The 13482-nt window shown below is 47.0% G+C and overlaps 1 protein-coding gene across 3 annotated transcripts in view; it reads right to left on the reverse strand.

Annotated features, from left to right (window-relative positions):
- Window positions 1-299: 299 nt before the first annotated feature.
- The window catches only part of LOC141059932 (uncharacterized), a 64946-nt gene continuing 51763 nt past the window's right edge, over window positions 300-13482 (reverse strand). For 2 of the 3 annotated variants that reach the window (XM_073556151.1, XM_073556153.1), the window contains one exon: window positions 300-1834. The gene's annotated coding sequence lies outside the window, so the exon portion shown is untranslated. The remainder of the gene's footprint in view (window positions 1835-13482) is intronic. The other variant, XM_073556152.1, reaches the window with a different exon arrangement.

Below are 13482 nucleotides of genomic sequence, written 5' to 3' on the forward strand. Positions count from 1 at the left end.
GTTTCTTCCCATTTTATTTTATTTGGGAGTAGGCAAATTTGTCAGTAATGTTTTCTTGAGGTCTTATTTTACCATTTGTGCCACATTGTTTTACTAATTTTACCTTTTTCGAAGCTTTTATAGTCAGATTTGGACAATCCATTTCATGTATACATCTTTACATGATGACTGCAATTTGGTTACTACATATGTTCAGCTTTTATTTCCCCTGTACTAGAATGGGTAAAAATAAAACTACTAGATCCCAAGTTTAAAAAAAAAAAAAAAAAAAAAAAAAAACACCACTTAGTACCCCGAAATTAAATCAGTGAATTTATTTTTTTTTTTACATAGAACAACAAATTACAATATTACAGAAGACAGTGTACATATATAGTCTTATGTGGCTGGCTAGCTATGGCTGGGTGGGGCAAGAGGAACTCATTGTGCATAGAATGTAGCAGCTTTTGTCCCAATGCTTATTAGACAGCTTTGCAAACAGTTATGTAACAAACTTGTGAACCTATGCAGCTAAGTGTGTCTTCACATTGCATTTGTTGGTTCGGTCGGGTAGTAGACTACGTCTGGGAGCCCTCCTCCAAGTATGCAAATACACCCAAAAACGATGCACATAAGAGCACGTTTACGCTGCTGGCACAGTTCTAAACTATGGCCCTGTCGGTGCATGACAGAATCCCATTTGGTGGGGGTGTTCGGATGTTAGGCACCAAACGGGTGCCTGAACGCAATGTGAAAGCATTCCTATCCTTCATCTAGAGCTGCGCTCTCATGCTCTTTCAAGCCTTCATATTATGTAGCAGCCACATGGGTCACTTCCACTTCATTATGACGTACTTGACCTAAAAGTAATAAGCAGCAATTATATTAAATTACAATACTGAAACTCAACTCTGAGTCTACTAAATCCACAATATTTCAGTGCAGCATTAACTCATTCGTGACAGGTAAATTCTCACTTTTTCCTCTATCAAAACCATAACTTTAAGGCCCCATTCTGACATTAACCATCTAGTAATTTTTCGTGTACATGAGGTTTTTTTTTTAAGTTTATGTTAGTGTTTCAGTTTTTACCAGCGATTTTCTCATATACAACAATACATTGCAATGGCTAGAAGCAATTTTGCAATGTTAAATCATGAACAGCACGCAGATGTCATCCGCCTGTTGCCCGTGATTTTCAGAGAACTGTATGATTTTCATTTTCAACTATGACGCAAATTTAAAATAAATTTTAAGTTAAAAAAAAATTAACTTTCACTTATTAGCTCAATTCCCATGTGGTCAAACTATATTGCCGTATTTAGTAAAAGTTATAAGCCATTATAGATCTATTTTTTTTTTTTTTTTAGTGAGATGGTAATGAGGCTTTTTTGTAGCAGGAGGAGGACCAGGTCTGTGTTGAAGGGTAGTTCGGGAGGGCTAAACTACAACCCCCACCTCTAACATCTCATAAGTTATTAGGTTCTTCAGCCATAGTTAGTTGTGTCCGTTTCTGGGAAGGCTGGGTCCTTGAGAAAATTGTTCCAGGTTAAGTCCATACCCAGCTTTCCCAGGGATCGATACAAAGCGCAATGCCAAAAAAAAAGTTGGGATGCTGTGTAAAATGTAAAAACTAGAACTCAATGAATTGAAAATCTCTTAAGAACAGATCAGAAGGTGAACATTATTTTTTTCAAATGAAGTGGAAACAATTCTCATGTAGAAATTGATGGCAGCAACACATCTCAAAAGTTGGGACAGGGTTAATAAAAGTCACATGTATTGGCCTCTTGAGAAACTGCTTCATGAACACATGCTCATCCAAAGATGGTCAGAGGGTCATTAATCTGGACACCTGCATGAAAAGAAAAAAAGAAAAAAAAAAGTGGGAGAGTTTTAGAAAAAATGTTCAACAAAGAATAGCCAAGACACTGAATATCCCATCATCTACAGTACATAATAGCAAAAGAATTCCAAGGTTAGAGAGAAATCGATGTCCTCAAGTCTGCCTGACAGTTAGTATTGGATGCTTGTGAGCTAAGGGCCGCACTGCATTAAAAACAGGCATGCTTCTGTTGGGCAAATCACTGCATGGGCTCAGGAATACTTCTAGAAATCATTGGCTGTGAACAGTTTAAGGCAATCCACAAATACAAGTGAATGCTCCTTCATGGAGAGAAGCTGCCATACCATCAACACATTCCAAACGTTGCAGTCTTCTCTTGGTCCAAGTGCATTTAAAAAATGTGAAACTTTTGGTCAGATGATAAAATGAATATTTATGGAAACCAAGGAGAGAGTCCAGCACCAGAAACAGGATGGATGATCCCTCTCTTATCAGTGCCTGCATCTCTGGTTGTTTCTAATGAAGTTTAATTTTTTTTTTTTCTTCTTCAAATTAAAATTTAAAAAAATGGTCAGCTTCTGATCTGTGCTCCATTGTGATTAAATCATCGCTATAAGCTTTCACAATCATTGCGTTTTTTACATAGCCATCCAACTTTTTTTGGAATCAGATGTTACAAACAGCAGTTTAACCTAAGCGTTGTTCGAGAGGCAAGCTATAGGTTTGCGAGGGGTCAGCACGCATTAAACAAAGCATCGCATTAGCTAAGCATCTAGCAAGACAGTTACTCCATGACATGGAATTAACATCCACCTTCTCTCTTCACACAAGTAACCATATTATTCAACTTCTGATCTGCACCAGCCTGCATGTATCCCCATTCAATGTTAGCAAGCAGTGTGAATGGTAACCATATTATTCAACTTCTGATCTGCACCAGCCTGCATGTATCCCCATTCAATGTTAGCAAGCAGTGTGAATGGTAACCATATTATTCAACTTCTGATCTGCACCAGCCTGCATGTATCCCCATTCAATGTTAGCAAGCAGTGTGAATGGTAACCATATTATTCAACTTCTGATCTGCACCAGCCTGCATGTATCTCCATTCAATGTTAGCAAGCAGTGTGAATGGTAACCATATTATTCAACTTCTGATCTGCACCAGCCTGCATGTATCCCCATTCAATGTTAGCAAGCAGTGTGAATGGTAACCATATTATTCAACTTCTGATCTGCACCAGCCTGCATGTATCCCCATTCAATGTTAGCAAGCAGTGTGAAGGGTAACCATATTATTCAACTTCTGATCTGCACCAGCCTGCATGTATCCCCATTCAATGTTAGCAAGCAGTGTGAATGGTAACCATATTATTCAACTTCTGATCTGCACCAGCCTGCATGTATCTCCATTCAATGTTAGCAAGCAGTGTGAATGGTAACCATATTATTCAACTTCTGATCTGCACCAGCCTGCATGTATCCCCATTCAATGTTAGCAAGCAGTGTGAATGGTAACCATATTATTCAACTTCTGATCTGCACCAGCCTGCATGTATCTCCATTCAATGTTAGCAAGCAGTGTGAATGGTAACCATATTATTCAACTTCTGATCTGCACCAGCCTGCATGTATCCCCATTCAATGTTAGCAAGCAGTGTGAAGGGTAACCATATTACCAACAGTTCATCTGTTACATTGTTCTCAGGACTTAGGGTACCGTTACACTTAGCGATGCACCAGCGATCCAGACAACGATATGGATCGCTGGTGCATCGCTAAGTGGTCGCTAGTGAGCTGCCGCACAGGCAGATCTCACCAGTGACATAGCAGCGGTCGGGGGTCGCTACTTACCTGTCAGACGCGGCGATCCCGACGTCCTCCCGCCCGCGTCCACGCGTCGCTCGTCGGCGCCACAGGAAGCGCCCGACGAGAAATGGTCCTGGACATTCTCGTGCGATCAGCGATAATCAGCGGGGGAGCCGGTCGGAGGCAAGTATCACATGTAGCGATATCACTGCTGCGTCACAAAACCAGTGACATTACAGCAATATCACTATGTGTAACAGGCCCTTTACTGTTGTATATCCATGGGGGGGGGGAAATCACTGAAGATGTTATCTCAGGAGAAGTGTTTTAGCAAAGAGATGGAATCAGAACTGGCTCTTTGATCATCTTTTGCACACCAAGAGGTGCTGAGCAGCTGTTGCTAATTTATAACTAAGCAGCTCCCACAATCCCTCTCTTGGCACTGTAGTGGGGTGTATAAATGTAGACTAACTCTAAGGGGAACGCAAGTGAGGGGTCAGCACGCATTAAGCAAAGCATCGCATTAGGTAAGCATCTAGCAAGACAGTTACTCCATGACAGTCAGGGCAGGAGTCCAGTAACCCACACTTTGCTGTATTTTTATCCTCCTGTGTTCCCTTGCCATCCACATTCACTGCCCCATCCCTCCCCCATCACCACTCATACACATCAGCCCCTCTATACTTTCCTCTCCCATGTACAGCTCCCATGCACTTCTCACCTTCCTGAAAAACCTCAGTCCATCTTGCCCAAACACATTCAACAAAAAAACTGCTAACTACTTGCTCTTTATGTTCTTACTCCTACTGATTTCAGGGGACATCTCCCCCAACCCTGGTCCACCATCCTCCAACCTCAACCCCTACCCTACCCCATATTAAAACCAAAATAATCTAATTAATATTACTTGCACTCCTTCATCTCCTTTCAATTGTGCCCTCTGGAATCCACGGTCTGTATGTAACAAGCCTCCTTTCCTGCATAACTACTTTCTGAACAACTCTCTTAATCTGTTGGCCCTCACTGAAACCTGGATTCAGGATTCTGACACTGTCTCTCCTGCTGCCATTTCCTATGGTGGCTTACAATTCACTCATTCCCCGAGACCCACAAACAGACCTGGTGGTGGAGTCGGCATACTCCTGTCCCCACAATGCACTTTCCAGGTCATCCCCCCAGTTCCATCACTCTCATTCCCTTCTTTTGAGGTCCATACCATCAGGCTCTTCCGCACCTTCTCCCTCAGAGTAGCAGTCATATACCGGCCCCCAGGCTCACCCACCCACTTCCTTGACCACTTTTCAGCCTGGCTGCTGCACTTCATGTCTTCAGAACTACCAACTCTTATCTTGGGAGACTTCAACATCCCCATTAACAGCCCTACTTCCACACCTGCATCCCAGCTTCTATCACTATCCACCTCTCTCAGCCTCTCACAGCTCTCAACCTCGGAGACACAAAGAAGGTAACACCCTTGACCTGGTCTTTGTCCGGCTTTGCTCAATCTCCTACCAAAATAACTCACCGCTTCCCCTCTCTGACCACAACATTCTCTCCTTCACGCTCACAAATCCTCACCCACCCTAGCACACTCCTACCTATCACACATTCAGAAATCTACAAGCCATTAACCCTCAAACACTTTTAGACTCCCTACAATCTTCCCTATCCCCAATCTCCTCTTTTTCCGGTCCTGATCTGGCTGTTCATCACTACAACAACACTCTTACAACCACCCTTGACCAGGTAGCGCCCCTCACCCTCAGAACCTCCAAACACAGAGTAAAACAGCCCTGGCTCACATCGCAAATGCAATTTCTCCAAAAATGCTCTAGGAGTGCTGAACGCCGATGGAGAAAAACCCGCACACCAGAAGACTTCATCCACTTCAAATTTATGCTAAGAACCTACAACTCTGCCCTTCACCTCACCAAACAGACCTACTTCACCACCCTGATCTCCTCACTAGCCAACAACCCCAAGAAACTTTTTGACACCTTTCACTCCCTCCTCAGGCCAAAAGCACAAGCTCCTATCTCAGAAATTTGTGCAAATGACCTGGCCTCCCATTTTAGAGAAAATAGATAATATCCGTCAGGAAATCCGCTCCCAACCAACAAATACTGTGACTCCCATGCCTACCTGCATTTCCCCTGGCTCACTTTCCACATTTGATCCCATCACAGAAGAAGTCTCCAGACTCCTCTCTTCTTCTCACCCAACTACATGCACTACCGACCCCATTCCATCACAACTCCTCCAGTCTCTCTCTCCAGTCATCACAACTCACCCAACTACAATCTTTAATCTCTCCCTCTCCTCAGGCATTTTCCCATCCTCCTTCAAACACTCCATCATTACTCCATTATTAAAGAAACCTGCTCTCGACCCATCCTGCACAAACTACAGACCAGTCTCCAATCTTCCCTTCATCTCTAAACTCTTGGAACGCCTAGTCTACTGCCGCCCTACCTGTTACCTCTCCACTCACTCCCTCCTAGACCCTTCACAGTCTGGCTTCCGACCCCTACATTCGACTGAAACTGCACTCATCGAAGTGACCAATGACCTTCTGACAGCAAAATGTAACGGTGAACACTCTGCTCATTCTTCTCGACCTTTCTGCAGCTTTCGACACTGTTGACCGTCTACTACTCCATAGGCTCCAGTCACTAGGCATTAAGGACACTGCTCTCTCCTGGTTCTCTTCATATCTCTCTGACCGCTCCTTCAGTGTTTTGTTCGCTGGCTCCATGTCATCTCCTCTTCCTCTCGCTGTAGGGGTACCTCAGTCCTTGGTCCCCCTTCTCGCTCTACACGGCCCCAATCGGACAGACCATCAGCAGATTTGGCTTTCAGTACCATCTTTATGCTGATGATACGCAACTATATAAGTAATCCCCTGACCTTACCCCCGCTGTACTACAGAACGCCAGTGACTGTCTGTCCGCAATCTCCAACCTCATGTCCGCTCTCTATCTGAAACTTAACCTCTCAAAAACTGAACTTCTTCTGCTCCTGCCATCTACTAACCTCCCTAAATCTGACATTTCCCTCTCCGTGGGTGGCACCATAACACCCCGGCAGCAGGCACGCTGTCTGGGTGTTGTGTGACACCAACCTCTCCTTCACATCCCATATACAGTGTCTTGCCCGCTCTTGCTGCTTACACCTAAAGAACATCTCCAGAATTCACCCTTTTCTCACCATGGAAACAAAAACCCTCACTGTCGCACTGATCCACTCCCGCCTGGACTACTGCAATGCTCTATTAATTGGCCTCCCCGCTACTCGACTTTCCCCTCTCCAGTCCATACTTAATGCAGCAGCCAGGGTCATCTATCTGGCTACTCGGTACTCGGACGCGTCCGCTCTTCGTCAGTCCTTACATTGGCTGCCCATTCATTATAGGGTCCAATTCAAAGTACTTGTTCTCACCCACAGAGTTCTCCACAGTGCGGCACCCCCCTACATCTCCTCATTCATTTCTGTCTATCGGCCTAGTCGACCACTTCGCTCTGCAAAAGACTTTCGACTAACCTCTGCACTAATCCGCACCTCCCACTCCCGACTCCAAGACTTCTCCCGCGCTGCGCCAATCCTCTGGAATGCTCTACCCCAAGAAATTAGGACTATCCACAATTTGCACAGTTTTAAGCGCTCTCTCAAAACACTTCTATTCAGAGCAGCCCATCACGTTCACTAATCAAAGTCATTTTATGTGCAAGTGAGAGTATGTAGCCCATTCACCATCTCTGTCCCCCGCCTTCTCAAGATGGCTGGACCATCACTATTGTAAATACACACCTGTACTTTTTCTCCCCCACCTCATTTTAGATTGTAAGCTCTCACGAGCAGGGTCGTCTTATTTTACTTTAATTACTGTATTAACATTGTTACTTATGACTTGTGTTTTGAAACTGTTAAACTGTAAAGCGCTGCGGAATACATTGGCGCTATATAAAGATTATTATTTGCGGCTTCTAAACACCAACCCTGGTCATTGCTACTTTAACTGATCAGAGTGGAGAAGTCATATCATTGCTGACTGCTCTACTCGGACCACAGTATTTACCAGTGACCGGTGAAGGTCCAGGAATTAAAGCTACAGCAGTGACTTCAACCTGTTCTCACTCTGTTAGGATGGCACCTGTCAAATGGACACAATTGGTGTCAAAATAGATTGTGGCCAATGTAGCAGTGTAACCGCTAAACTATACAGCCGACAACTGAAAAGAAAAATAAAAAACCCTTTTCCTGAAAGTCCAAATTGGTCAGTGTGGAGCAGGGCTGTGGAGTCGGAGTCAGTATAAAATGGACCAACTCCTAAAATATATAATAAATTGGGTACAGTAGTTCAATGCAGAATGTTCTGAATATTTTTTCATAGGAATTTTGGAAAGTTATGAAATGTCCTATAAATGGCTGTTCTATTCCTCATCTAAGGCTACATTCACACAGAGTTTTTCCTGTGTTTTTTGAGGATACGGTTTTCAGCTGCAAAAGCAGATCAGCTTTTTAAAAAACCGCATCACCTGAAAGGTTTTTGAACTCATAGATAACGTTTTCAATAGCAAAAGCAGATTAGAAATCTGCTCTATCGATCTATCTATCCATTGGTGTTTCTCTGGAAAGAGAAAGTATTAGAAAATTTGTGATTTTAAGATCTTCCTTTGGTTTATGGGCTTCTTCAAAGACTCTCAAAAGACACTTCATGTTTCTTAAAATGGATGCCTGCACACGTCACAGTGAACTATTTTGCCATCAATGTTCGATATGTTTGTGACAAAGAAATTGTTACCAAGACACTGGCAGTAAAAGATACTAAAGCTCATCACAGCAGCCAGTTTCTCCAGGCCTTAGTGGACAAAGTTCTGCAAGATTATGAACTCAAAAAAGAACAGGTTCTTGCTATTGTAACGGACAATGCTTCAAAGAGAAGTACAACTAAACTGATGAATGAGAGTAATGAACAACAGCTAGAAGAAAATAGGTATTAGACCTACCGGTAATGATGTTTCCAGGAGTCCATCCTGACAGCACCATGGAGGAAGTCCTCCTCCTCCTTACAGGGACAGGAAAGCACACGAGAGGTTAAAAGGCCCCGTCCCACCCCTTTCCCTCAGTGACTTAACAAGTACCACAGCGTGGATAATGCTATAACTCTTTTAATGGTATCATATTACATCATATGACATAACCTATCTGGGAGGGAACGACCCGTGCTGTCAGGATGGACTCCTGGAAACATTACCGGTAGGTCTAATACCCATTTTCCAGGACGTCCCCCTGACAGCACCATGGAGAGTACCAAAGCACCTCCTCAGGGTGGGATCACCGCCTGGAGAACTTTTCTCCCAAATGCGGTATGTTGGCCTGATAGCACGTCAAGTTTGTAGTGCTTGCAAAATGTATTCAGGCTGGCCCAGGTTGCCGCTCTACAAATCTGCTCGACTGAGGCGCCTGCGCACTCGGCCCAGGAGGCTGAAACTGCCCTAGTAGAGTGGGCCCTTAAGGTATCTGGTTGGTTGGCGCCTTCCGACTGGTAGGCGTCTGAAATTACTGATGTGATCCATCTTGCGATGGACACCTTAGAGGCTTTTCTCCCCCTATTTTTACCCCCTAAGAGGATGAACAGGTTTGCGTCAATACGCCAGTCATTGGTGGCCTCTAGATAGCTTATAACTGCCCGTCTTACGTCTAGGGAGTGGAGACGCTGTTCTTTCTCATTGCGGGGATTGCTGCAGAAGGATGGTAGCACTATCTCCTGATTTATATTCTGGTAAGAGGCTACCTTGGGGATAAAAGCCGGATCTAATCTTAAGGTTATATGATCGTCTCTGATCTGGAGATATGGATCCTTGGTGGACAGGGCCTGGATCTCCCCTATTCTTTTGGCAGTGGTGATGGCTACGAGGAAAGCAGTCTTTCGAGAGAGAGTCGAAATGGACTTTCTATCACTAGGCATGTAGGGGTCCCTACATAAAGATCTGAGTACCAGGCCGAGGTCCCAGGGCGGGGTGAGCTGCCTAATTGTGGGGCAAAGACGCTGCGTGGCCTTTATGAATCTTACCACCCAAGGATGGGAGGCTAAAGGGTAGTCGAAGAAGGCGCTCAAAGCCGAGATCTGGACCTTTAACGTGCTGGGTTTAAGCCCCTTATTATATCCCGACTGCAGAAAGTCTAGGACACTAGGGAGGTCAGGTGTACCTGCCGAGAGGTCGGATCTGCCACCTTCCAGGCAGAATCTCTTCCATATTTTTCTGTAGATTGCGGATGTTACCGGTTTCCTGCTGGCCAGTAGAGTGGATATGACCTGCTCAGATAAGCCCTTTGCTCTCAGGATGTCCCTTTCAGGATCCATGCCGAGAGGCGTAGCCTTGCTGCGTCTGGATGGCGAATCGGCCCCTGGTGGATAACATCTCCCTTCAGGGGTAGCTCGACTGGGTTTCCTACTGCCATGGCTCCTAGCAGCGGAAACCAGCTTCTCTTTGGCCAGTATGGCACCATTAATATCACCGACGCGCGGTCCTCGCAGATCTTCCTGAGTACCGCCGGTATCAGCGCCAGTGGTGGAAATGCATACAAGAGGGGTTCCGTCCAGGCCTGGCTCAGGGCATCTACTCCGTCCGGGTGGTCTGCTGGGTTCAAGGAGTAGAATCTGGCGACCTTTGAGTTCTTCCGGTTTGCAAACAGGTCTATACTGGGGGTCCCCCAACGCTGACAAAGCTGATGGAAGAGTTCTTCATTTAGTTCCCACTCTGTCGGGCTGACCCGCTGTCTGCTTAGATAGTCTGCTACTACGTTCTGAGAACCCTCTAGGTGGATTGCCGTTATGGAGAGGACCACCTCTTTTGCCCAGGCGAATATTCGTCCTGCGAGTGCCTGGAGTGGTCGATGTCTCGGACCTCCCTGGTGCTTCAGGAATGAGACTGCCGTTGGGTTGTCGGACAATATCCGGACATGTCGATTTCTCACTACCGACCGGTTCTGACGCAGGGCTTCCCAGACCGCATAGAGCTCCCTGAAGTTGGAGGATCTGCTTCTGATGCTGACCGGCCATCTTCCCTGAATTCTCCCTTCTACGTGGGCTCCCCATCCCCACGTACTGGCGTCTGTGGTGAATACCACGTACGGCAAGGTTGTCCATAGCACGCCCACCTGTAAGTTCTGGGGCTGTATCCACCACCGCAGGGATCTTCTTACCGTGTCTGGTAAGGATATGGGCCCGTCGAGAGAATCCTGACGCCTGTTCCATCCTGCGAGGATTTCCTTTTGCAGGGGCCTCGAATGGGACTGGGCCCATCTGACGCATGGAATGCAAGCCGTCATCAGACCCAGAACTTCCATTGCACCTCTTATGGAGGAGCGATGTCTCAGCAGTCCCTTGACTCTGTCTTGAATGGTCTGCTGCTTTTTTCTCGGTAGCCGGGATATTCTGTCTCTTGAATCCAGAAGGACTCCCAGGAAGATCTTCCTGCTTTCTGGCTTTAGGTCTGACTTCTGGTCGTTGATCAGCCAGCCGAGATACTCCAGTGTTATGATCGTTCAGCTCCTGTCCTGGATGAGCCTTTCTTCTGATCCTGCGACTAGGAGAAAGTCGTCTAGATACGGTATTATAATGACTCCCTGCTTTCTCAGGTAGGCTACCACCTCCGCTACCAGCTTTGTAAATATTCGGGGGGCCGAAGCCAGCCCGAACGAAAGGCACTGGAACTGGAAGTGGCAGGTCCGGGATGGTAGACTGATTGCGAATCTTAAGCTTTGAGATGAGGGATGGATGGGGACCTGATAGTATGCACTCTTCAGGTCCAGAGTACACATGACGGCATCCCTGTCTATAAGTTGAATCGCTGAGCGTATTGATTCCATTCGAAACCTTTTGTATACCACCCAGGCATTTAGGGTTTTAAGTTTATGATTGTTTTGGCCTCACCAGATGGTTTTGTAATGGAGAATAGGGAAGAGTAATGACCTTTTCCCCTCTCCTGCTGCGGAACTGGCACTATGACCTCTGACCGGAGCAGGTCCTGTAGATCTGCCCACATGGTAGAGTCTTCCGGGACTACGGTGGGGGCGATGCATCTGTCGGGGGGGGGAGGGGAATAACATTCTATGCTGTACCCTTCTGTGATGGTTCTGAAGACCCACCGGTTCTGGGTTACCTGGCGCCACCTTGCTGCGAATCGTCGCAGTCTTCCTCCGACACCTATGGCGTCATTGCCTTCTAGACCTGGAGGATGACGCGAAAAGAGGGGCCTTGCTTCTCCCCCCTTGGCTCTGAGTGTTTCTAAAGGAGCCCCTGTTGGATCTACCTTGGCTCCTAAAATCGGTCTGTCTTCTGAAAAAGGACCCTTTACGAAAGGACTGGGGACGCTTGGGTCTTTCTTCTGGAAACCCCTTGTTTTTGTCAGACACCTGCTCTAGGATGCTATCTAGAGCTGGCCCGAACACCCTTGAGCCTGAAAAGGGGATGGAGCAAAGCTTTGCCTTTGAAGCGTTATCCCCAGACCAAGACTTCAGCCAAACCGCTCGACTAGCTGCGTTGGAAAGGGAGCCGTTTCTGGTTGCGAACCTTACTGACTCGGCCGACGTATCTGAAAGGAACGCAGTGGCTGATTTCATCAGAGGGAGGGAAGCTAGGATCTCAGATCTAGGGGTCTTGTTGGATAAATGCTCTTCCAACTGCCCCACCCATAGGAACATGGACCTGGCCACTGAGGTGGCTGCTATGTTAACCTTAGTAAGGGCAGCTGCCGATTCCCATGTTCTCTTTAACAGAATATCCGCCTTCTGGTCCATCGGGTCTCTGAGACTTGATGAGTCCTCGAAGGGGATGGCGTTTTTTTTGGTCACCCTAGCTACAGGAACATCGATTTTAGGAATTTCCTCCCACAATCGTGTTTCCTCGGGGTCAAAGGGCAGTCGGCTCTAAAAGTCCCGAGACAGTACAAGTCGCCGTTCTGCCTCTTTCCATTCTTCTAGGACCATTGTCTTAATGTGTTTGCTTACGGGAACACAGTTTGTTTCCGAGCGACCAGTCCCCCAAACATCAGGTCCTGTCGGGACTGCGGTTTTGGAACATTCTCTATCTGCATGGTGTTCCTTACCGCCTGCACCAAGTCCTCGGTGTCCTCTAATTTAAACAGGTATTTCCTGCCTTGGTCCCTCCTGTCAGTCGGGATCTCCCCCTCCTCGGGATCCGAGTCCAGGGGGTCTGACCCCTCAGGCGAACTTGTCTCCGAGGCTAGCTCCATCTCCCACCTCGGCCGCTTCCGGCTTGGCCCCGGACTAGGGGACTGCTGCCGTGAGAGACTGGATCTGGAGGCCTGTACTTCCTCCCGAATCAAGGATCGCATCTCGGCCAGGAGGGACGGCTGCTCGTCTCTTACGACCCTTGAAGTGCAGGGTCCGCAGAGAGTCTTGGTATAGTTGTCTGGCAGCTTTACCCTGCAAACCGGGCATCTGACAGACTTAGATGTGGCCTTTACCGAGTCCTTAACCTCTGTCGGGGGGGCTGGGGTACCCTTCTCCTGTACGATACAGAACAGGGATAGTCAGGTCAGTTGTCCTGTGCTGCGGGGAAGGCCGTGTGGCGGTTGGATTGTGCCAGGCGCACTTACCCCTCTGTTGGCTGGCGCCTCTGGGTCCATACCACTGAAGCAGCTGTTGCGTGCGGTGAGCTGCTAGCGTGCGGTGAACTGCTGGTGTGCGGTGAGCTGCTGGCGTGCGGTGAGAGCTGCTAGTGCGGCAGGCTGCTGGCGTGCCCAGGCTGCTGGCGAGCTGTTTTCAAATCGGCGCGTGATGTCATCATCGCGCGCCGGCCACTTCCTCTTCCTGTTCTGAAG

Source organism: Dendrobates tinctorius, unplaced genomic scaffold (assembly GCF_039654945.1).
Source record: "Dendrobates tinctorius isolate UK_male_01 unplaced genomic scaffold, ASM3965494v1 ptg000231l, whole genome shotgun sequence".
In the NCBI taxonomy this organism is placed as follows: Eukaryota; Metazoa; Chordata; class Amphibia; order Anura; family Dendrobatidae; genus Dendrobates; species Dendrobates tinctorius.